We start from the raw sequence: 25,619 nt of genomic DNA, 5'->3' as shown, positions 1-25,619 counted from the left end.
TTTGTTTGTTTTGTAAACTCTTTATCTCTCCTTCTATTCTATATCACAGTCTTGCTGGATAAAATATTCTTGGCTGCATATTTTTCCCATTTAGCACATTGAATATATCATGCCACTCCCTTCAGGTCTGCCAAGTTTCTGTGGATAGGTCTGCTGCAAACCTGATCTGTCTTCCCTTGTAGGTTAAGGGCCTTTTGTTCATAGGTGCTTTCAGAATTCTCTCTTTGTCTTTGTATTTTGCAAGTTCACTATGATATGTCTTTGTTTTAACATTTATCTATTTATTTATTTACTTATTTATTTATTTATTTATTTATTTATTTATTGTATTTATTTTAGGGGAGTTCTCTGTGCCTCTTGGACTTGAATGCCTGTTTATTTCCCCAGATTAGAGAAGTTCTCAACTATAATTAAGTTTAAATAAACTTTCTACTCCCTTTTCCTGTTATTCTCCCTCTGGGACTCTTATGGTAAGGACATTATTGCTCTTCATGGAAACACAGAGTTCCCTAAGTCTCTATTAATGATCCAATAGTTTTCTTTCCCTCTTCTTTTCAGCTTCATTATTGTCTATAATTTTATCTTCTTATATCACTTATTCTTTCCTCTGCTTTCTTTCCTCATTGTAATTACATCAGTCAGTTTTATTTCTCAGGGATAGCATTTTTTTATTTCAGCCTGACTAGTTTTTCAGTCTTTTATCTCTTCAACAAGTGTTTCTCTCTTGTCCTTTATGCTTCTTTCAAGCCCAGCTACTATTCTTATGACTGCTGTTCTAAAACTTGTTCAGATATATGGTTTATATCTCTTTTGAGAAAACCCCTGGCTGTGGTTTCTACTTGATCTCTCTTTTGGGGAGAATTCCTCCATCTTGTCATTTTATCTAGGTTTCTGTCTTTTGTCTGTAATTAAAGTTTCTTATGTTTCCTGTTCCTGAGAGTAATGCTATGTTAAGAAGGGGCCATACACTGTTCAAGTCCTGGCACTTCAGGACCTGTTTCTGGTGTATGCTGTGTGCACTCTGCTATTGTGATTTGGCTGTTCTTTCCTCTATGTCAGTCCTCTGCAGAGTTCCTCCTTGTTTGTAGTGGACAGTGCTTGTACCTTTAACTAGGTGTGCTTTGACTTGTTTGTTAAAATAAGCCTCATTAAAAAACAAAAACAAAGCAAAACCTGTTCTAAAAAAAGAGAAAAGGAAAAGGAACAAAAGAAGGCAAGCAAACAAAAAAAACTATAAGCCTTATTCCAAAGAAAAAGGAAGGAAGGAAGGAAGGAAGGAAGGAAGGAAGGAAGGAAGGAAGGAAAAGAAAGAAAGAAAGAAAGAAAGCCAGCCTGATTTCCCAAAAACAGAGAAAGGAAATGAAAAAACAGAAACAAAAACAAATAAACACAAAACAAAAAACTGTAAGCCTGATTTAAAAAAAAAAAATTAAAAAAAATAAAGAACTAAAGCCAACGCTTTGGAGCACTCTATGTTCAGTAGTCTTGGTACACGTGGGGGTCCTATGTTGGTCTTCTGGGGGAGAGGCCCACTATCCTGGCTGGTAGTCAGACCTTCCCTAGTAAAGATGCCCCTGCATGGCACAGGGAGGCCTCCAGCCTCCATTGGGGCACTGTGTTGCTCACTGAAGTCCCACAGTGCTTGTAAACTGGGGGAAGATGGCGCCACCCCTCTCTCTCATCCCCAGGGCAGGGATTTCTCACCAGCTGCCATTCCAGAAAACCCTCACAGATGAGTGAGCAATCTCCTTTTCTGAGTTCTCAGTTTCTGTCAGGTCCTCACTCTAAACTCCTGTGTCTGGGCTTTTAACGTGGTGCCACAGTGTTTCCTCTCTGGCGTGCTGTGGGAATTCAGGACTCTAACTCTTAAGGAACTGGCAAGGTATGGACCCACTACCCTCCTCTGGGGAAGAGCTTTGCAGCACTGTGCTGGCACTGTTCTGTCCCAGGAAAGCAATCACATGGCTGCACAGGTGCCTGGAATTTATGGTGAAGCACAGCGAGAAGCTGTGATCAGGTTATCCACCCTCTGGGCACACCTCGATCCCCTATCTTTGAAGTGCTATTCAAAGACTCATCCAGGTCTTTTGTCTTTGGAGAATCAATATACCCTCTTCCAAATGCACTCTAGGAAAAGGAATATTGTCTCCCAGTGCCACCCAGTGGATCCCCACACTACACTGTCTACTGTCCACTCCCAGGCCTCAGCCCTCCTTCTCCCCAGGAGCACCACTGTCTGCCTGGATCAACTTCAGTGAATGGCACCAACTTTCAAACCTCAATATTTGAGCTCAACTGTTTGCAAAAACTTGTGGTAGTCTGTTCCTCCCTATTCCCCAGTCAGTGATTTGGGAGGGGGGCGGTGCTTTTCATGCACAAATCCAATGTGATGCTTTCTCCCCTTCTTTGCTTCTCTTCATGAAAAGGGCTCCCTACCCTCTGTGGCACTGAAGCTTTTATCTCCCCCAATTCATGCCTCTGCACCTCATACCTGCCAAGTTCTCTCTCTCTCTCTCTCTCAAATTGTGCAGACCTTTCTCCCAATCCTCAGATGGGTTTCCTAGGTGTTCAAAATGATTTGATGTTGATCTAGCTGTATTCAAGGGATGAGGCAAGCCCAGGGTCCCCCTACTACTCCACCATCTAACTCTGAATTAACTTTTGACTTGTCAAATATACATATACTTTCATTTCTTTAATAGCATATTTTTCAAAGAAATAATAGAGGCAGTAAAGCATCTAGATGAAATTCAGAAATGAAAACTAGAGCACTATATGTAAAGATGGATAGATAAAAGGCTCATTTTCATAGACATCTAGGCTACATACATTCGTGTTTGTGCTATATGATGACTAAGTACTAAGTGTACTTCTCAGGAGAATGAGAAACCCTGCAGAAGCATAACACATGCACAAATGTTTGCAAATACTACAAATGTTTCCAAACATTACAAATGTTTGGAATCATGTCTGACCCCTCCACCTGCAAATGGTTAAAACTTGAACAATTTAAGCAACATTTCTGATACCCAGAATTATATAGGTTAGAATTTTTGGAAACATCACAGATAATTAATAAAAGTGCCCATTAGCTTTTCTTATAATAGAAGATAATTAGCAACAATTCTGAATGGTAATAGTTTGTAGATATTTTACAAATACCTTTAGATTTATTTTGGATTCATTATGATACTCCTGTATCAGCCGACACTCCTCAGTCAGGCAACATATGCTAATAATTGTGATTTAATTCATAGAAGTACTTAAGCCAGCAATGAATTGGTTCATTTGTTTGAAATATGAAAGGAAACCAAAGTTGAGTTAAATTTTGTTTTCAATATATCCATTCAATGAGACAATGTATGTGCTTTATTCATACTTCTTTTAGTTCTGATGATAGATTGCTTGAATAATGCAGTAAAATACAGAAGCCACAAACAAAAAATATAATGGATTTTGTATAGACGGTGATTAGTTTCAATAATTAAAGATTATATCCAATTAAATGGTGGGGCAGCCAAGTCATAAATTTTATTATTGTTGTTAGTGTTGGTTGTTACTGTTTATTGTTAAGTAAGATTTAGTAAATAAGATCAACATACATTTGAATTTAGAAGTGATTTGCCAGAAATTATTTCTTCTGGGTGCACAGAAATGGATATTTATTGCAACTGCAGAAATGGTAAAAATCGGCTGCTTAAAGTCAGGCATATTTAAGGAACTCATTATTTCTACTCAAGTATTCATTAAGTATACTTGGAAATGAACATTTAATGATTTTGGTTAAACATCAGAGTAAAAAGGTGTACTCTCAAATTATAAAATCTGTATTTTCCTTTACTAGGAGTTTAAAATAAGGGTAGTAGAAAAGAAAAATTACTTGTTATAAAATTTAGCTATTGAGATTGGCAAGTAATAAAATGCGCTGATTTAGAATTATTTGCTCTAACAATGGTATCTGTATATCTACAGTTGCAGTAATTTTAGAGCTTTTCTGACTGCTATTGAATGCTTTAAATGTGCTGTGACAAATTAAACAATCGTGTTTATGTGCAATTTACAAAGTTCTTTTAATTTACTTTGTAATAAATACATCTTGAAACTACAAACCTTTAGGGGCACCTGGGTGGCTCAGTTGGTTGAGTGTAGACTTCAGCTCAGGTCATGATCTCACAGTTCATGAGTTTGAGCCCCACGTTGGGCTCAGTGCTGATAGCTCAGAGCCTGGAACCTGCTTCCAATTCTGTGTCTCCCTCTCTCTCTGCCCCTCCCTTGCTTGTGTTCTCACTCTCCGTCTCTTCTCTCTCAAAAATAAATAAACATTAAAAAAAAATTTAAAGGCAATTTGTATGATATTACAAGAATCAATCAAGCTTTTAATTCATATAAAACATTAGAGCAGTGTGAAATATATTATAAAAGATAACATTGAAAAGTAAAATGACTATAAATCATTAATTATATATATATTTTAAATCCTTGAAATCCCTCAAAAAGCATTATTTATGTAAGTGAAAATAAGAAATTATATTTCAAAAAAATGCATGCTCTGGGGGTCCTGGAGCAGACCCTGTGTGGACGAGCCAGACAGCTGTTAGCACATTTCAGCAGTTATTTGTTACTGACCACTTGCTATGTGTCAGTGACTGATCTGTGGGCTTCATGAGTTTTAACCTGTTTAATCCAGGCTATTCAGTAACCTGAGGAGACAGGAATTCTTATCATGCCCACTGTCACACAGATGCTATGAGAAAGATCTGGAATTCACACCCAGGCAGCCCAATTGCCATTTGGCACCTTTAACCACCAGCCTCTTGCATCTTTTGTTTAAATGTTTATTGAGAGAGAGAGAGAGAGAGAGAGAGAGAGAGAGAGAGAGGACAAGGGGCTATGCTATTATAATTAATGAAAAATGTGCTAAGTATACTTTTGTGAGCTTTGCTCAATCAATTTTGATAATATAATCCATTTAAGAAATAATATTTTATGAACTTATTTGCCTTTTAAATACACTTTTCTGGGACACCTGGGTGGTGCAGTCGGTTAAGCGTCCGACTTCAGCTCAGGTCACGATCTCGCGGTCCGTGAGTTCGAGCCCCGCCTCGGGCTCTGGGCTGATGGCTCAGAGCCTGGAGCCTGTTTCCGATTCTGTGTCTCCCTCTCTCTCTGCCCCTCCCCCGTTCATTCTCTGTCTCTCTCTGTCTCAAAAATAAATAAATGTTAAAAAAAATTAAATAAATAAATAAATAAATACACTTTTCTGAAATTTTTGCACTCATATGTTTTGTGGTTCTCATCAGCACACTCATTTTTCCTATCATCTATCTTTTTGTTTTTAGTTTGCAATTATTCTTAATATCTATAATATATCTAAAGGAAAAAAGAGTAGTAGACAGGACCAAGTGTGAACAGCATGTTCACACAACATACAGATGCCAGCTCAATGATTATTTAAGCTTCACATTCCAAAATGATAATGTGTAGATTAATTTACTTCTAAGCAATTATGTAAGATATCATATGTAAATGAGCTATCAGAGTTGCTATCTAATAGTATTTATGTTATGCATGTTAGTTCTGTCCTTTTATTCCCGGGTAGAAATTATCTGAACATTTTGTGAAATGATTTAAGAGGCGTACTCTCCTCATTTATTGCCACCTATCCCATGGGTATACAAAAAAGAACAATAAATGGCCACAGCATTTGGGGATCTCTGTCTCAGAAAATCAGTGAAACAATATTATAAGAAGTGGGTTCACAATTAAACAGACCGTATACATACTTCCCATGGTAAAATTATTGTTTTAATTATCAAACCTCTTGATTTGATGGATCTAAATAATATTGTTTTGAGTTAAATTAAGCATACCCTTGGATTTATCTATACATCCCCGATGTCAACTCCAAAGTCAAGTAGATTACAGTTTCTTGTTCCTATTCATAAATTCATAGTTTTTTTATTTTTCTTTTTTTGATTTAGGCATTCCAAGAAACAGTTAGTCTTTCACATATATATCTTTAATATATCTGATGAACTCTAATACTGAAGTAAAAACTAAAATACATCAGAAAAACACTAAGTTTGAGGCTTGACAATGCATTTATTCTGACCATGTGGTAGTGTATGTAGATATGTGTGTTTTCTTTTTATATTTGAATGTTATCTTTGGTTTTCCCAAGTATACAAATGGTAATTTTGTGATCTTGTGCCCTTAATAAAAAGAAGTAAAGACAAATCTGCCACAATCATCATCCAATCCTACTGTGAGCAAATTAGTTTCTCATGATCACCCACGAGAGGCAAACATCTTCTTCCAGAACACTGGGGTTCCATTTCTGTTACTGCTTCTGGTACAGCAAATGACACTTTGGTGCCTGATAGAGTTTATTTGCCTCTTAGGTATACCACACTCACTGAAGCATTACACAATAATATTAACTTGGATTGTAAATTCAATGAACCAGTGCACAGCATCCCCAGTTCTATGCTATGCATAGCACCTAATTCACTGTAGGAAACTGTTTTCAGTTTGAATATTAGCCAAGAAAAAAAAATATAAGAACAAAGGTAGAAAATTACGAACAATAACATTAAAAATTAAGGTATATGTTAATTTTTTCTTATCAATTGCATATCTGCTACTCCTAAATTTTCACTTCTCTAGAACCTAGTTCTATTCAACTAGTTTATTATTTTTCTCTAAGCATGTGTTGCCCTCTCCACCTTTTTAAACCTGGTAGTTGTTTTTATCTTCTATACTGATGATCTCACAGTCTCTATAGCTGATTTTCCTTGCAAGCTTCCTCTACTTTTCTTCTTAGTCACAAGACAGGAATGTAGCAAAAAGCCAAAATAAGAAAAAAAATAAATACCATAAAAAACTAGTTTTATCTCATAACCTTAACTTATATACCCCTTTTCTACTTCAACTAGAAAAGAAATTATAGTTCTCGGATTTATTTATGCTCTCCAAACAAGACAATCTATTTCCAGAAAATTTATTTCACATTTTAACTCTTGTCCCTGTATCTGTATAAAATACGTTAAAATAAAAGAAGAAACACAAAAAAAGAAATAAAAGATCAAAACAGCAATAAGTTCAGAATGTTTCTTTTTTTGAAAAACAATATACCTGTAAAATGGCTTCAGTAGAGCTAATACAATGTTTATAATAAAATTATGTGTGTATGTGTATGTGTTGAAGATAGTAGGTAAGATGATACAGTAGAGAACATCTAAAAAAATCATTACGGTTCACTCTGGAAAAAGGACAAGATGTTTACCAGCTTTTTACCTTCACCTACTCAGCTATCTTAGGACCAGCTTGAGGCTGAAGAAAAGGGAAGATCCCAGAGATCACGACGGACCTCTCTGGTCTCTCAAAGACCATATGGGGTACCAGAAAAACTGGATACTGTGATTATTAGAGGATTTTGGAGATGGAGGTACTTTTCCAGAGACCTATATTGCCCAGTATCCACTAGATATGTGATGAAAGAAAAAAAATGTCAAATGCACAGGCCATTCAGGTAGATCCTGAAGGAAATTTAAATATAATGCAATTGCTCAGCCAGGACAGTCAAACGACAAGGTTATTTATGGCAAGTACAGTGACCTGGTTCCCAAGGAAGCCATGAATGCAGATGATCCAGACCTGCAAAGACCTGATGAAGAAGCCATTAAAGAGCTAATAGAAAAGACAAGGGTAGCCCTAGAAAAATCTGTATCATAGAAGGTTGCTGCAGCCATGCCAGTGTGAGCAGCTAATAAAGTGGCTGCTGTTCAGTGTATTTGATACTCAACATCTCAACCAAGAATGGCTTTCGATTCTGGAGCTAAACAGAGTTATTTGGATGGTGAGAATGCTGAAAGATCCAGTGGAACCTCCAAGGTTCAAGATTAATAAGAAAGCTCCCCAAGGACCGCCTTCTCCTCCTGTGCCTGTCATGCATTCTCCTAGCCAAAAGATGACCATGAAGGAGCCATAAGAATGGAAGATTCCTCCTTATATTTCAAACCGGAAAAATGCAAAGAGTGGTACAATTCCATTAGGCAAATGTTTGGCTGCGAGCAGAAGAGGGTTGCAGACATTTCGTCTCAATGAGAACATTGCCAAGCTGGCAGAAGCCCACTATATTGCTGGCCAGAATGTTCATGAAGCTGTAAAAATGCATTCTCAAGTAGAGAGAGAGATGGCTCAAAAAGAAAAGAAGAAACATGGAGAGAATCTTAGAGAAACAGCCCAGAAAGCCAGTGAGAGAAGAGCTGGGATCAAAACCCATGTGAAAAAAGAGGATTGGGAGGCCCATGGGAGGGATGAAATCTGGCATGACAGGCAAAAAGACAGACCACATGACTGGAATCTTTCCAGGGAAGCTCCTAATAAGAGGTCAAAACTACAGACAAATGAAAATCGAGGTATCAGTGACATCATCGCTCTTCATGTGCCCAATCCTCAGATGTCCAATGACGTTCAGTATGACCAAGAGCCCTTCAAGCAATCCAAGGGTATGGACAGTATTTTTACAGGTGTAAAAAAAGAAATTTACAACGTTTGTGATCAAGTCTGCAGAGGTGTCAAAGATAATGGTGCAGAATATTTACAGGCCCAGTAAAATTCTGGACAAGGTCAGGTATGGTGATGACCTAGAAGCCAGAATAAAGACCAACAGAGTTGTTCTCAATAAGGAGTTTTCTGGTTTGGACCACAGACAAAGAGGCCGAGAAGGACCAGTTCAGTTTGAGGAAGGTCCTTTTGATGTGGACAAGTTTTTGGAAGAAGCCAAATAGCCAAGTGGCTATAAAAGACTCAGATAGCAACCACCCCAAAGAACATGAGCATGAAAACAAGTAGAGGAGGAAGGAGTAGTTATACCTCTCTCCATATTGAATGAAATTTTGGGGTACCTGGGTGGCTCCATTGGTTGAGTGTTCAATTTTTGATTTTGGCTCAGGTCATGATTGCAGGGTTGTAAGATATATCGAGCTCCACATCGAGCTCTGCCCTGAGCATGGAGCCTACTTAAGATTCTCTCTCCTTCTCTGTCTCTGTCTCTGTCTCCCTCCCCCTCCACTTCTCTCCCTGACTCACATGCTCTCTCTCTCTAAAATTAAAAAAAAAGTTGGGGCATCTGGGTGGCTCCATCGGTTGAGCGTCTGACTTCAGCTCAGGTCATGATCTCACGGTTCATGAGTTCAAGCCTTGCATCGGGCTCTGTGCTGACAGCTCAGAGCCTGGAGCCTGCTTTGGATTCTGTGTCTCCCTTTCTCCCTGCTATTTCCTTGCTTGTGTGCTCTCTCTCTCTCGCTCTCTCTCTCACTCTCTCTCTCTCTCTCTCAAAAATAAACACTACATTTTTTTTAAAAAGTTAATGAACTTTAATCCATAACCCTACTGATACAAGTCAGATGGGGAAACACTTTGTAAATGGCCAGAATAAAAACCAAATCTAGGTGTCAGACCCCAACACTACTTTTTATTACAGGAATAAGCAGAAATGGAAAATTATCTGAACTATTTAATTTTTGTGTTCGTGCTTCTACATTTTAGCATTTGTAGAACATACTGCCCCATTCATGATATTAAGACCACTTCCTTTTGTGTGACATTAATACTTTGGGGTTGATACGTTGTGTAAGAATGACTGCTGCTGAATTAAGTTGCCCAACCACAGTGAGTAGAAGGATATCCATTCACATAGTGGACCAATCCTACCACACCACATTTGCCCCTATTGTGGTGTGTTTTAATTTGGAATGGGGAAAGTCAGCTCTTTCTTGGCACAATGATTTGTTTTAGACAAAAATAAAAACAAAATATAATCACTACAGACTTGCTTAAGCTACACTTGGGGAACCTTACTGTTAGAGAATATTATGTATCTTTTGGTCTAGCATAACTCACAATGCTACGATCTTTTTAATGCCCCTCAAAAATGATTGTGCAATATTGATAGCCCATTTCTTTATGAGATCATCCTGAATGTGGGCGAGTTAGATGGAACCATGCAGAGCTTAGCAAGACAATTTGGAAATGAACCTGAAAGTAATAAGCAGAAATATAAAAATCATTTCTTAGAAGTTGAATGGAAGGGGATAAAAGGAGATTAAATATTAGTACAGAAATGCAAAAGAAGAAACAAGAATGGGTATTTAGACACAATGGAAGAGAAAAAAGAAAAGAACAGAGGAAAAGAGAAGGTAAAGGCAAGGATTTAGTATCCAGCTATCACTAATTCCCTTTGAAGGGCAATTCTCACATCTTTACACAGTTGGCTTCCACATTTTAATCAATAATAGCTCATCCTGTGTTAGAAGGTCTTCCTTACATTTATTGAAATGTGCAAACTCTTCTCCTGGAGGCTTGTTTTCCTATAACACCTTGCTACCTCATGTGGAGTCTTTAGACCATCAATGGCAACATCACCTGGGAGCTTGTTGGAAATACAGGCACGCAAACCCTACCTGGGCTTATTGAATCACAATCAGCAATGTGACAAGACCCAAAGTAATTTGTAAGACACATAAATACTTAAGAAGCACCACATTTTATATAGTTTTACATGTTAAAAATAAGACCGCATTAAAATCTATGAAATTTCAAACCAGAATGATGAAGCATGGAAGCAATCTTTCAGTGTTTGGATGACTTTTATACTGGGAATTTAGGATTATAGCAGGACAGCAGAGAGGCTGGAGGACGAAGTGAGCACAGGGAATATAGGACAGACTTTTGGAGGCTGACTGAAATTTTTTGGCAAAGTCAGGAATAACAGTATAACACATGGTTCCATCTGAAAAGCTTTGAAAAAAAACTTAACATTTTACTGGAGATGTAGAGAGTCACTCATTGCCCTGAATCTCTTGTGTGTCATGTAGGGGTATTTGGGCCATAGAAATATTTTGGATTATAGTAAGGTGTCTTTACTGAGCCCTAGTTGGAGTTTTACTGTAATAAATGGATCGATTAATCCCTTAGGCATTAGTTTGCAAAACTTGATATCTATGTCTTGCTTGTGGATTATGTGGGTTTTGTAGGGTAATAGGGGAAGGAAGCAAACAATGAAGGAGCATGGTGCTTTCTGAAGCTTTACTACCATCAAGGTGCTTTCAGAGCTTGCAAAGACTGAATAGCTGAGGTGATTTTCTTTTCTTTTCTTTTCTTTTCTTTTCTTTTCTTTTCTTTTCTTTTCTTTTCTTTTCTTTTCTTTTCTCTTTTCTTTTTTCACTTTTCTCTTCTCTCTTCTCCTCTCCTCTCCTCTCCTCTCCTCTCCTCTCCTCTCCTCTCCTCTCTTTTCCTCATTTCCTTTTTTTCTTCACAAAACCATTGTGAAATTCAGCACCATAGAATACTGGTTCTCAAAAATGTCACCAAAACAGCCTATTAGTAACAGGAGGCTAATTTTAATGCTTATATGATAAGGAGTAAATATGTATTTATATTTTATTTTATTCTGACAGTATATACAAGGTTTCTGGATCAAAGGCAAAACTGATTATTTATTTATAGAATATCTTAGTACTGTTTGTCCATGCTCCATTTTCCTCCAGGAGGCAACATGGTGAGAGTCAAACAGACCTGCATGTGGAGGGGAGTAGAGAGGACCTATACTATAGGAGAAGAATCAAAATTTTGAAATTAGAGGCTTAATATATAGGTGTTGGCATAGTAACCCCACTCCTCTCTCCAGTCTGTGTAGAGATAGATGGGTCTTTTTTTAGTTTGGAATGTAAACAAATCCTTTCTTAGGGAGAGAAGGGGAAAATCACCTAGGTTTTCACATTTTAGAATGTAAACATTGGCTCTGGGTTTTATTACCATTTGAAATATAAACACATGGCTCCAAAACTATCACCTTAGAATATGAGAAGTAAATGATTTTAGGAAAAAAAGATAGCTTATCATTACAGAACACTCTTTATCTCTGTCAGAAAGTCCTGTTTGTGCAGAAAAAGAAAAATATTTACATTCTAACATGAGAACACCACTTTGACAGTGCCATAGCAACATCTCTGAGAGAGAATGACAAAGTTGGGATATTTGTTAAGGTTTTGATGTCTTGTTTATAGAGGATACTTCAGAGGAGGGGCTCAATTAGGATAAGAATTGTGATGGAATAATTTAGAATTGGTAAGAACAGCCAGGCAAAGATTTGTAGTAAGGGATTAAAAGAGTTGTAAGGTGTAAACTATTATTTGATGCTTCCCATTGAAGAGTTGCTGTATCTTTCAAAAAGTTCCTGGAATGAAACTTTTTGGAATTTTACATTGCTGAACAAGAGTGTCTTAGCACAGTAAACTCGTATTAATGAAGATAATGGGATAGAAAATTTAAGTTAATGTACATTCATTTTGATTTTCCGTCCATTTCATGTATCTCTGGTGTCGGTTAACCAATTCTCTCTCAGGATCCACACCCCCTTCATACCACAGCTTGATCCATCTGTTGATGATATCCCTTAATTGGATCTCTGCCTCTGGTAGAGCAGCAAATCCATGTGATGAGCAATACATCTAGAAAAGAGATTGGAACAGAAAAAAATAAGAACCTGAGTATTTGTGAGACATAAACTTCTTGGGAAGTTTAAAATATTTATGACCCTAAATATCGTGGCGTGAGGAGCATCAGGGGAGATGCCAAAGTCCTTCCTACATAAGGCAGCAGAAACTAAGACTCGTTGTCATTTGAGCATCTATGTAAAATGAGTTTATGTTTACCTCTAGGTCTGTAAATCCTGGCAAGCTTGGGTTTTATCACTCAGCTTCTGAAGAGGCAATGAATTTTAGACCATTCTTCCTTCTTAAGGAAGGCCTGTCTTGCTGTATACTTCCCTCTTATGTCTGCCTTTGCTGCATCCCACAGGTTTGGGGCTGTCATGTTATCATGACATTTATCATTTATTTATTTTTGAGAGACAGAGAGAGGCAGAGCATGAGTGGGGGAGAGGCAGAGAGAGAGGGAGACACATAATCCAAAGCAGGCTCCAGGCTCTGAAGTGTAAAGACAGAGACTGACAAGGGGCTCGAACCCACAAACCATGAGATCATGACCTGAGCCGAAGTTGGATGCTTAACCCACTGAGCCACCCAGGTGCCCCAAGATTATTTTTCTCTTACTTCATTGTTTCACAAAATATTGGTTAACAAAAATACATCAACAAACAATATGCTATGAAATTATTCAAAGAAAATCATAGGAAAATGTGTGCATGGGGAAGCTATAGAAGAGAACAAAGAAAAAGTATATTCACTTGTAAAGCATTTTTTAAGTATAAACAAAGAATCATGTGTATGTACATTATCACTTTAAAATCTAAAGCCTGATTAATTTGTTTTTTTTTTTTTTTTGTAAAACCTACTTGCATTTGTAAATAAATTAGAATCATCAAGTTGTGAATCAGATTAGGAAACTGAAAACAAATCAGTTAAACGGATGTCTCAGTAAAATTGTAAGCTTTTAAGAAAGTAGCAAAGATTATTTGAAGATAGCTCAACTTCTACATTAGTACAAGATAGTGAGTTTTGCAAATTGCTAATCCTGTAACATGCTCCATGAAAACGGAGTATGGGAAAAAGAAACTTTAGGAGGGCATTAGCTATGAAAAATCTTGCAATAAAGAAAACTCTAACCTTGTTTAACTCACTGTCTGCCGAACTTAATTAGCCATTACATCTTTTACTTCGTACATCTTTTTAATACAGAATAGCTAACACAAATGTTTTACACTCTGTCATGGATTTGAATAGCAGCAGTAGCTTGCTGTGCAAAATGTGCACCAGCAGCATTGGAACCAGCTAGGACATTGTGAGAAATACAAAGTTTATCACCTTGAAAAACTGAATAAGAATTTGAATTTTATAAGTTCCCTAAGTGGTTCATAAGCATATTAAAGTGACAGAAGCAATAGTATAGAGCATTGCTTTCCAGCCATGACTGAACATGAGAATAATGTGGAAATCTTCTGATACCGGTGTCCTGGGGCCACACTAAAAAACTTCTGCTGTAAGGGTTTGGGAGAAATTCAAGAGTATTGTAAGAAGCTCACTAGCTGATTCTAATTTTCAGGCAGATTTGAGAATTGTGGGGAAAGAATGACACCATTTAAGGAACATCATTAAGGAGTCTTTCTGCCTCAATTAATATAGCAAAGTCATAATATCACTTCTCGGCCGTTTGGCTAAGATCAAGTATAGTATCTGTTCTTATCAGTTTAATAGCAAAGTCATATTTATAATAGTTTAAGGCAAAACCTTGGAGGTTTTCTTGACTTTTCACATGCTACCTTTAGTTTGTCAAAAATCTATAGGCAGGAGCTTCCATTTTCAGCCAAGGTAGATTATCAGGAATCAGTACATAAGGTTTACCCTCATGCACATGACTTATAAAAACTAAACAACTACCCCCCCACACACACACACACATACACAAAACACAAAAACCTGCATATGCAGTTTTCTTTTTTCTTTGAAGAAAATTGCATTTCATTTTATTTTTTTAATATGAAATTTATTGTCAAATTGGTTTCCATACAACACCCAGACAGTTTTCAAGACACTAGACATCAAGAAAGTAAGGACAGTAATCCCTGAGAAATGGAAGACAAATGAGGGGAAATCTATAATTGTTTTGACTTAACTTGTGGGAGTTTTGAGGCCCAAGCTCATGGAATCAAACCTTCTTTTTTAAAGTTATTGAGTTAAAATTGACATATATTAATTTCACGTGTATAACAAATAATTTCATATGTACAGGTATTGCCAAATAAGTCTAGTTAATATCCACCATCGCACCTAATGGCGATTTTTTCCTTGTGACGAGAGAACTTCTAAATTCTACTGTCTTAGCAAATATGCAATACAGTAGTATTAACTATAGTCCTCATGCTGTATGTACATCCCATGACTTATTTGTTTCGTAACTAGAAGCCAGTAACTCTTGACTACTTTTACCTATTTCACCCACTCCTACTCCCTGGCTCTGGCAACCACCAACCTGTTTTCTTTATCTATGAGTTTGGTTTTGTTTGTTTTTGGATTCCACATATAAGTGAGATCATACAGAACTTTCTCTGACTCATTCGAAATCTGGTACTGAGTTTTCTAAAATTCAGTCTCCATCTTCTCAATTCTCTTTTACTCATCAACCTTTTGCAAAGCAGATTCTGGTTCTATTATTTCAATAAATCACAACTCACTTTGATGTGATTAAATCCATTGGGACTTTTTCCTTCTTGCACTTGACTCTGGAAACTTTGCACACTTTTGAATGTATCTCTTTCTCTTTCTCTAAACTGTCTTCCTTTGGTTTTATTCACATCAAACACTCCTACTTTGTCTTTATCCTTATGAATTCCTCTCTTTGAAAGCTTGTTTTCTTCTTTAGTGTAGTTAAAATCTGTATTCTGCCATCATTCAAATTAATTAGTGGTCCTAGCTTTTATCAGTTACTTCAGTTCCACCCATACAGAGATGAATGTCTAATACATGTCTCCAGCCTCGTACTCTTTTTTTTATTCTCTATTTCCTTTTGATATTTTAAACTTAACCAAAAAATGCTTATAATTGATAATAAGACTATCATTTCCAAACTGGTTTTATGACATTTCCATACTTGTCATGAATGTGAACCAATATGAATCCACTTAAGAAAAAAATAACATAGAAATTATGCTTGGTGCCTCCTTCTTCTTCATACACTAAATCAAATACGCGTTGATTTTACCTCCTAATTTCACAAATTGAACTCAATTTCCATGACGAGCAGAACCTTACTTTCAGCCATTAACATGTTTTATTTTGAATACCATAGTAGACTTTCAGCTGGCCTCCCTTGCTCAAATCCATATTCTATATGGGTTTATTTTTCCTCTAAACAATAATAATCTGATTATGCCACTCCCTGATTAAAATGTCACAGTCACTCTCATTGCTTGCTCTAAGGCTATAAACAAAAGTTTTGTTGTAATTAAGAAAGCTCCCCCCCATTCTTGCTTCTACTCATCCCTCCAAAGTTATTTTCATTAAATGCCTACTCACTATCTTCTAAGTTCTAAGCCTACAATGCTGGTCCCTCTATACTTTGCCCAGGAAACTCATACATATCCTCTTTATTTGATCCAAATATCTTTTACTCCATGAAACTGTCTTTCATCTCTCTTCCCAGGTGGCAGCTGCCCATTAGGTGTCCCAGAGTTCAGTATACCTCTTTCTCGTGGTATTTCACATGTATATTTTACATTTGCTTGCATACTATTTCAGCTTCTATATATCTTTTAAATTTGATGTTTGTTTCTTCCCCTCAACTTTAGGTTCTGTGAGGGTGAGGTCACCATATGTTTCTGCATCTCTATGACTCCTATTGTGTTTGACATAGAGTAGGCACTCAGTAATTTTTTGGCAAACATGTAAACATATTGATTGAGAAAATAGATGGACACTTGAATTACACATTTTTTAAGGTTCGTATAATCTCTGCTCTTTTAAGGGGCTAAAAATGTTCTTTTTGAGCAAGTACACTAAAGTCTACATATCTAGGGGTAATTGAAGGCTTGTGCTTTCCGGAAGTTCTGGAAAACAAAACTTGTATGAGCTCTTTTTCTTTGTTCTGGGCATGCTCTTATTAGGTCAGCATCATAAAGCCCTTGAACCATAAAGCAGTAGATTCTGAATTCGTGGTGGGAAGTTGTACATCAGCCCATGTTCCTAGTTTGCCTTCCTCTCATAAAGCGATAAAAAGGTGTTAAGGGTGTTGGCTGAGATATCCGTGAGTATGGAGGCTGTGGGAATTAAAGTAGTAAAGGTGGCAGAGAGACTTCTTCCAGAATTATCAGCAGGGAACTTTTAGCTGGTTTCTTATATTCACCACTCACGTTCAACACTTACTAGCCTGCTGATGACACTTAGGCACTCTAACAACCAGTGGACCAAAGACTGGCATGACAATAACAGAAGGTAAGTCAGAATTGATAGAAGACATGATTAGATAATGGTTTTTAGAAAGACAGACAATACAACAGAAAAGTCAAAAAAGCAGTAAGGGAAATAAAGTTAATTGCAACATCAAAAGGGGGTTTGTAGTTTGCAGCAAAACAAACATAAAACAACACACACACACACACAAAGAACCTTATTTTATACTTGAACAACTCAATAAATAATTTGAAGGAGGGCATGACACTGAAGACACCCAAGTTAGTGACCTGGAAGATCAATAGCATAATTTTTTAAAATGTTTATTTTTGAGAAAGAGATGGGGTGGGAAGTGAGGGGCAGACAGAGAGGGAGAGAGAGAATCCTAAGCCGGCTCCACTCTGTCAGCACAGAGCCTGACAGGGACTCGATCTCACAGACTCGTGAGATCATGACCTGAATCTAAAGGAGTTGGACGCTTAATCGACTAAGCCACCCAGACACCCTAGAATTAAAAAAAAAAAAAATTAAAGTACAAAACAAGAATTGACCAAACGGATCATGAAATGTCATAATGAAAGAAAATATAAGTGACATGCTTGGTAGATTCAGAAAATATGAAGATTTCACATGTGAAGATTGTACTTCTAGGAGGAGAAAAACAATTGTACGGAGAACTAATAAATAGATTAAAAATCATTGAATAGCCTATGCCTCGGCAAACTTGAATGTGTAAATTGAAAGCTTTCAAGTAGTTTTACGTAAGTCTAGCAATAAAAGACACCCATTTGAATGGGTTAATATTCAAAATGGGTAACAACTGCCGTATATAGGCTCCAACCAACAAGAATGTATGCGAGCCAAAATAGTCAAATGGCTTTACTGGTTTGCATGAGCAGTATTTAGCCTGGAATTAAAATCATTTTATTCAAATATTCTCTCTTTCAATAATTTGGACACAAAGAGTTACTTATATTGGACATCCCATTTATAATAAAAGCAGAAGAAGCACTTCTAGACAACTGAGAGAAAAGGGTCACAAATACCAAAATGCTGACCTAGTCAAGGTACTATTCATCTGTCAGAGAACGTGTTTTAACAGTTTTAAAGGTTTTATTATTGCAGGTAAGATACTTTGAGATCTTTAATATTCTCACTTGTTAAAAAATGCAAGTAGTATGTTTGATACATAACATGTTACGAGATTATTGGCTATAGAAGACATTTTGAGTAATTCCTTTTGGGTTAGTGCCCTGGAAAACTATATTTAGGTAAATGCTAAATTAAATTTGTTGTTTTTAGAAAAGGAAAATTAGAATGTGGTCATTAGAGTTTCTGGGTACATAAGATTAATTTCTGAGGAAAAGGTCCTGCTTTTATCTTTGTTTATACTAGGTAGACCAGAGCATCTTAAAATTTCCTTTATAATATAAATTAATCTTGGAGGCTTCAGTTTTCTGACCTTAATCTATAATAGAAAAAAGTTTCCCCAAATTAATGTATTAAACTGTTAATAAATTTTTTTGATATTAAGTTAATTTTAAGACATTATTATATAAACTTTTGTTTATTTGTTTGTTTTTTATCGTGATAGTGAATAGATCGGTCAGCATTTTTTTTTAAATAGGTGAATGAGTCAATGAACAAATAAGGTAGTTTTTGAGATGAATAATCAAATTATAAATTATAAATTTTATAAATATGCTAATTATTCAAACTACCTCTGATTTATTGACTCAAAAATTCTCTTCAGTAGTATGGGAAGATGAAAACCAGAGAACCAAATGTAGTTTGTAGTCAACACTTTTCTTATTAGTTACTACATATTATCCTTTGATTTAACTTTTCAGTGTTTGGCAACATGCCAATATTATGAGTTTCACTTCCTTTTTATTTTTTTTTAATTTTTTTAAGGTTTTATTTATTTTTGAGACAGACAGAGACAGCATGAACAGGTGAGGGGCAGAGAGAGAGGGAGACACAGAATCGGAAGCAGGCTCCAGGCTCTGAGCCATCAGCCCAGAGCCCGATGCGGGGCTCGAACTCACGGACCGCGAGATCCTGACCTGAGCTGAAGTCGGACGCTTAACCGACTGAGCCACCCAGGCGCCCCAAGTTTCACTTCCTTTTTAACAGAGGTGACCTATCATATACACTAAGTTGAAACTCCAATTTAGAAGTGAGGAATATAAATGAATCTGTCATATTGCTTTCCCAGATAGTAGCTGAGACATCTTGCTTTTGGAGGAATCAATAATTGGAAAACTAATCTTTAAGTAATAGTGTCCAAAATGATGGGAGAAGAGCCACTGTAGTCAAATCTGGTCGTTGGGTTTTGCTGTTTGGAGCTGTGATCCTGATAGAAACAACATGGTTTTTGACATTACCTTAGAACTGGCCATTGTTCCTGGAACATTAGTCTTTGTTTCCCAGGACTTTGTTTACCACTTATTATTCTTTAATATACAAGCTTGTTTTCTACTTACACTAGCAATAATAGTGTCTGTTTTTTGTAACTAAACAAAATTCCAAACAGGCTGCAGATCTCTAGTCCTGAGCCAGGCATCTCTTGGTTTTCATGCTTGCTCATCCAACGGTGTGGGTGGAATCTCTTGGCACTAAACAAGGGACATTTTCTTCCTTTGACACACCTTTGTGGATGGATACCCAGTTTTGCTGTTGACTGAGTGAACTTGACCAAAGTCCTTAATTTTTCTGTACTTGCTTTTCACCATGCGACCTTAAAATGAGGACAAAATATATGCTTGCCGCGTAAAGTGTGGCAGGGGCTCCTAAAATAAGCAACTTCCTAAAATAAAAAAATAAGTTAAAAATGTGGTGAATTTCTCTTTAGAAAAAGCAAACTGGTAACCATGGGGGAAGATAAGTAGAATGACAAAACAAATGGGATAATAGATAACATGCCTGGCCGTTTACAAATATAAAATAAGTTCATTAGAACAACATTGAATGAGAATATAAAAAGCAAATGTATAGGCAAAAATCAAATGATCAACAAATATGTGAAACTTGATGTTTTTGCTGAAAATTTAAAATCAATGCAAAACTATTTTATACCCACCTCCTTGACAAAAATGTAGAAGTGAAGTATTAGCAAATGATTGTGAGGCTGTGGGAAAACAATCTTCATAATACACAGGGAGAAAGTTAGTGAAATTATAGATAGTTATACTTGATGATCCAGCAATCCATACTTGGATATTCATTCTAGAAAAACTTTGGGTTTCGTACCTAAGGGGACATAATACAAGGGTTTTTACCATAGCAATGCTTGAATACTAGAGAGTGAACACAATGCAATACCTATTAGACAATCTATCAACAAGATGTAAATTATATCATGGATACTACTATAGAATAAAACCCAAAAGAATAGTCAAAAGAGAAACTTTAAAGTATGTGCAGTAACATGGATAAAACTTAAAAGAAAAACTTAGGAAAAAAAAGTGAAGAGAATAATGTCTAGAACAATAGTATTTCCTTAATTTTTCAAATTTGCCTATACATTCAAGGACATTTATTGATATATAATTAGAGACTATCAGGAAGAGAAAGAGTAAAAATAATGATTATAGGATAAAAAACTGGAATAAGACAAAGGGAAGGAAAGAGTAGGGAAGAAAGGAAGGGGAAAAAAAGGAAAGAGAAAGAAGAAAACCCTTACACATACTTGAAAAATAAATTCACTCTGCAGCCAAGGGTTAAAAAATGAGTTAATTGCTGTATCTAATCACTGATATCCTAGGCACCAAGTATGTAAATCAGATACTACTTTTTTTCTTTTTTCTTTTAGCTGATATGTTTTCTTAGATTGGAATACTCTATCTATATCTATATATTTTATGGAAGAAACATTTCCAATAATATTTTCACAAAATTCTCTGCGCTGTTTTAGAAAATTAGGGCAGGTAATTCCCAGGCCTGCTGTGGCTAAAAAGACCAATGTAATAAATTTTAAAACATATTTATTAGACTTCTTTCTGGAAACTATTGATTTCCAGTAATTAGACACACCCTACTGTTTTTAAGCAATATTCAACATCAGTATTTTTTTTTCAAAAATTTGGGTCTCTTCAAACTGACCAAATTTTCTCACTTTAACAAAATTACATCTGAAACAAATAGAAGCATTGAAGTTTTAAAGTATTCTATTTCTAAACCAACATAGGTGAGCACACACTCAATTAGATTAAGGATATGCTGCTGATTTTGTGGAGGGAAAATGCCTCTTGCCAGTAATTGTCAAATCATGATTCATGCACTCCTATCGACCTCCGTCTGCAATAAATATGTACGCATTGATAATAGCAGATTCGATCAGTCTTTTCTTTATATTAATCTCTTAATTAAAAGTACTAGTAAAACTAACTAGTTGCAGTAATTCTTGTGATGTTGATATTAAAAGAAAAAATTAAGACTAATAAATTCCTTGCTTTTGATTTTATCTGGTTATAGGCCCTCTTCCCTGGCCACTGGCATCCACCTGCTAATGTTGCTGCCAGAGTTAAATAAATTTCAGGATCCTCAGGAGCATGCTTTACTTTTGATTATTCTTTTACCCTGAAAAGCTGACTTTAAAGAATTTAAATGACAATGTGACCTCTCCAGCCCATGGATATATCCCATGGTGATAACAAGGAGAAAATTGTTTTTCTTACAACAGTCTCTTTTTCAAAGGCAAACTTGAGCTTTGATCTTTTTAGGTCCTGTTGCTGTTCATATTCAGGGACACAATGCCATAGATCTGCAATGTTATAACTCAGAAATTTCTCGGTGGCAGGAGTAAAAATCCATAGCTAGCCAATTATATTGCATTTTTTTTTAATATGGAAGACATACAACCTTCCTTTTTTGAGCACTCTCAATTTATATCATATACAATGTACTATTGCAGTATGGAACGTAGACAGCTTAAATTTAATTTGACTTAAGAGAATTGCATTGCATACTCATTAAGTCATCCTGCAGGTCTTTGAAGAAGTACTATATTCTGAAGTGCCATAGCTAGTGGGCCAATTTCAATTTTAACCAAGCATGACATGAAATAAACATGCAAATGGCAAACAAAGAGCTGTTAATTTGTGTGAGAAGTTAAAATTAAGAAAACAAAAGGATAAAAGCAGTTAGTTTGTGCTACTACAACACAGAATCCACAATTCACATCCTGGGGGAGTGACAAACCAGTCATTTAATGCTATGTCAACACATGTATCTTGTCTTTCATTAGTAAACTCTCCTGCTGGTTCGTACACTGTCAGAAGTAGACCTCCTACTGACTTTCATAGAGGTGTGGAAACTGGGATGGTTTAATAATTCTGTTTTGTTTAACTTTCTTCCTTATCCTATTTGAAGCCAGGTTTTTCCTTTACTTTTAGAACAAGTACATATTAGCTTCATTTATGAAGTAAATGTTAAAAACGTTTATGATTCAAATGACCTACTTCCCTCTTAATTCTTTAGAGCACTTTGAATATCCTAGCCAATTGAGGGTTACATCTGCCTGTAAATTACCCATGCTTTCTCTCTGCACACAGTCTGCCCACATCATCTGTGAATAAATAACCATAAAAAATAAATGGAGAGGAAAGACGACAGCATCCATCTCCCTTTCCTCCTGAAAAGTGTTCTATTGAGATGTTGGTTAATGACCTAAGCAGTATTATAGATCCAAAGTATTTTTCACCCCACCAGCCCACTCCTGCCCCACAAACCTGTTCAATTTAACTCTTATTTGTTTTTAGATAATGTTGCTCATAGGCAGTGTTTAAGCAAACAAATTTATTTTATTTTATTTTAATTTTTTAATGTTTATTTAGTTTTGAGAGAGACAGAGACAGAATGCAAGTGGGTCAGGGGCAGAGAGAGGGAGACACAGAATCTGAAGAAAGAAGGCTCCAAGCTCCGAGATGTCAACTCAGAGCCTGACGTGGGGCTTGAACTCACGAGCTGTGAGATCATGACCTGAGCCAAAGTCAGACACTCAACTGACTGAGCCACCCAGGTGCCTCATAAGCAAACAAATATTTAAATAATTTCATCTGAAATTCATGCAAAACAACCATTAAAGATTAGGAAATACACAGATAACTCAATATGGAATTTTTGTCTATAATTTCTACAAACATTTCCAAAAAAAAACAGTTAAGAGTCAAAGAAAACCTGTCCCAGTTTTACATTTTAACTAACAAAGTCATATTTATTTTAGGAATTGATATTTGTAAAATTAATTCTTGGGATTAATTTGTAATAATATAAATCATCTTGACTTTTATTTTATACTATGCTGTAGAATACTTAAAACATATATATTGTTGTAAGGCTGTTTCAAATTGTAAATAATGGTGAGCATGAGTTAAACATTTAAGTGTCTACTTCAAATATTATTCCCATTTAAATTGCTAGTCCCTCTTTTTTTTTTTTTAATAATCCCTCTTCTAGTGAAACTATTTTTAAATTACTCTGTTGTCTTCTTGGAACTACCTTAAAACTCCAATTCTTTTTAAAGAAAGGATTTAGGTATTTTTGTTTTTTAGTTTTAGAAACAAGTTTAAAAGTTGTATAGATCACTAAAAAGCTTTTGGGTGAAATCAAGGACTTCCACAGTAATTTTATGTGTTCAATTATGTACATTAGAGTCAGAATGTAAGTAAATTCTAAAAAGAATATAAAAATGTTTAGACAATTGACTGCACTGTTGAAATACGTATGTAACCATCTACCATAACTGATTTGAAGTGCAATAGATATTTTAGAACATAAAATTATATACATTTGTTTAAAAATAATCTTACATATGTTTGGTATATTTCATATCACAGTTTTACTAAAGGAGTTTTAAAATATTTCATGTTTTACAGAAAGTGAATTTTGTACTCTTGAAGAGTACAAGCAACCACCCTACTCCAAATTAAAAAAAAATACAAATAGATTTTAATTGAATATTAAATTACTAGAAGTAAAATGTTAATAAATTCTTGGCTTTAAAGTATTGGAATTTTTTTTTTAATATGATTTTAAAGGACTATGATTTTAAGAGACACATGGCTGGCTCAGTCCAGTGGAGGATGGGACTCTTGATCTTAAGGTTGTAAGTTTCAGCCCCATGTTACACTGGGTGTAGAGATTAACTTCAAAATACAATCCTTAAAAAAAAACAAAAAAACAAAAACAAAAAAAAACACTGTGATTTTAAAATATTAAACATTTTATAAAATTATTTTCTTCTAAGAACTATTTTTAATTTTTTACTTTGAGCCAAATTTTCATAATAGGAAACTAAAGTTTTTATAAAAGTGCTTTACTTGATAAAACTTTGTAAAGTTATTAGAAGAGAAAGCAAAATTATTTAAAGTATTACAATTTAAAAAGGGCTGTAATTTCAGTTAACTGGAGGGAAAACACTTTTTGATACTCACTGAATTACAAAGTTTTAAATGGAGAAATATTTTACTTAAAATAATTAAACATTTGCTTAATAATATTTGTACCATTAGCTTGTTCAAAAAACTTATGCTTAGTTCAAAACTATTACTAATTCTGATTTATTAGAAATCCATTATAAGATTTACATGATAAAAAGTAGTCTGGATCTCTAAACAATTTTTTTTTTTTAATATCAAAAAACAGGAGAAAAGAGTTTCCACAGTTCTGGAAAACCCACAATTAGAAAAGACTGGAAAATATTCATTTCAAAAGAAATATCCAAAGCTACTAAGATTTTGTATAGTTTCTCATATGTTGGAAATCTATTATGGTGCTGTGTTTATGACTAATTGCTTTAAGGTGAAAAAAACTGACTATCTTGAACTATTGTTTCAGAAATGTATTTCGCATGCAATTTTTAGACCTAATATTTAATATACATGAGAATAATAATTTCTAAAGTGTCACTGGATCTTGTCACTAGTTCTTTAACACTGAATCCATAAAGAAAAATATATTTTAATAATTAAAAAATGACAGCCTTTCTTCACATTCTCATTTTACAGAGTTGAAGCCCACTGTCTGGGTTATTGTTTGTTTAGTTTAGTTTTCTGCCTGTTTTAGCATGGGGAGTTTGTGGTTTTATCTTTTCCTTCTGTCTATCTCTGATTCTTTAAATCGTTTTTAAATTTCCCAAGAGAAACATATTGCATAAGGTTATGATGATAAAGTTTTAAGGTAATTATGTTTCTTCAGCAAGAAGTAAAATGACTGTGCACACCTATCTGTTTATGATTTCAACCTCTAAAAATTTAGGAAGTATCGGATGCCTTAAAAAAGAGTGTCATCAGAAGATCTGTCAAAATACAGCCAGGAACATTTCTTAGAGAACCGCAACTCGATTTTTACACTTAATATATCTGGTTTTGGTTGACTAGAAGATGTCTATAACAGAGCATTAACAAACACTGTAATTTGCTGGGGTCAGCCAGGTCTGCAGCTTTGAGATTGAAAGTCATCTTAAATTATGCTATCAGCTTTCCAAACCTCATTAGACTTAACCCATTTAGGCGCCACTGACTTCTCGGAATCACCAATAGAACCCTAATCAGAAAACCGCACAGCAGCCGGCCTACTGCTATCAGAAACCTCAGTACAATTTTGTATATTAATATTTCAGAACGTTTGTAGGAACATATACTCCCTGCTGAGCACTACAACCAGTTCAGACACAGTTACAGTCAGTCAACCCGCCCAGAGCGGCTG

General features: G+C 35.5%; 2 pseudogenes; both read left to right on the top strand.

The window, feature by feature from the left end:
* Nucleotides 1-7,277: 7,277 nt before the first annotated feature.
* Nucleotides 7,278-8,896, top strand: LOC101099633 (annotated as a pseudogene).
* Nucleotides 8,897-14,159: 5,263 nt separating this feature from the next.
* Nucleotides 14,160-14,324, top strand: LOC111560369 (annotated as a pseudogene).
* Nucleotides 14,325-25,619: the final 11,295 nt, after the last annotated feature.

Source organism: Felis catus, chromosome B1, assembly GCF_018350175.1.
Source record: "Felis catus isolate Fca126 chromosome B1, F.catus_Fca126_mat1.0, whole genome shotgun sequence".
In the NCBI taxonomy this organism is placed as follows: domain Eukaryota; kingdom Metazoa; phylum Chordata; class Mammalia; order Carnivora; family Felidae; genus Felis; species Felis catus.
This window is presented reverse-complemented; position numbering and strand designations above follow the sequence as displayed.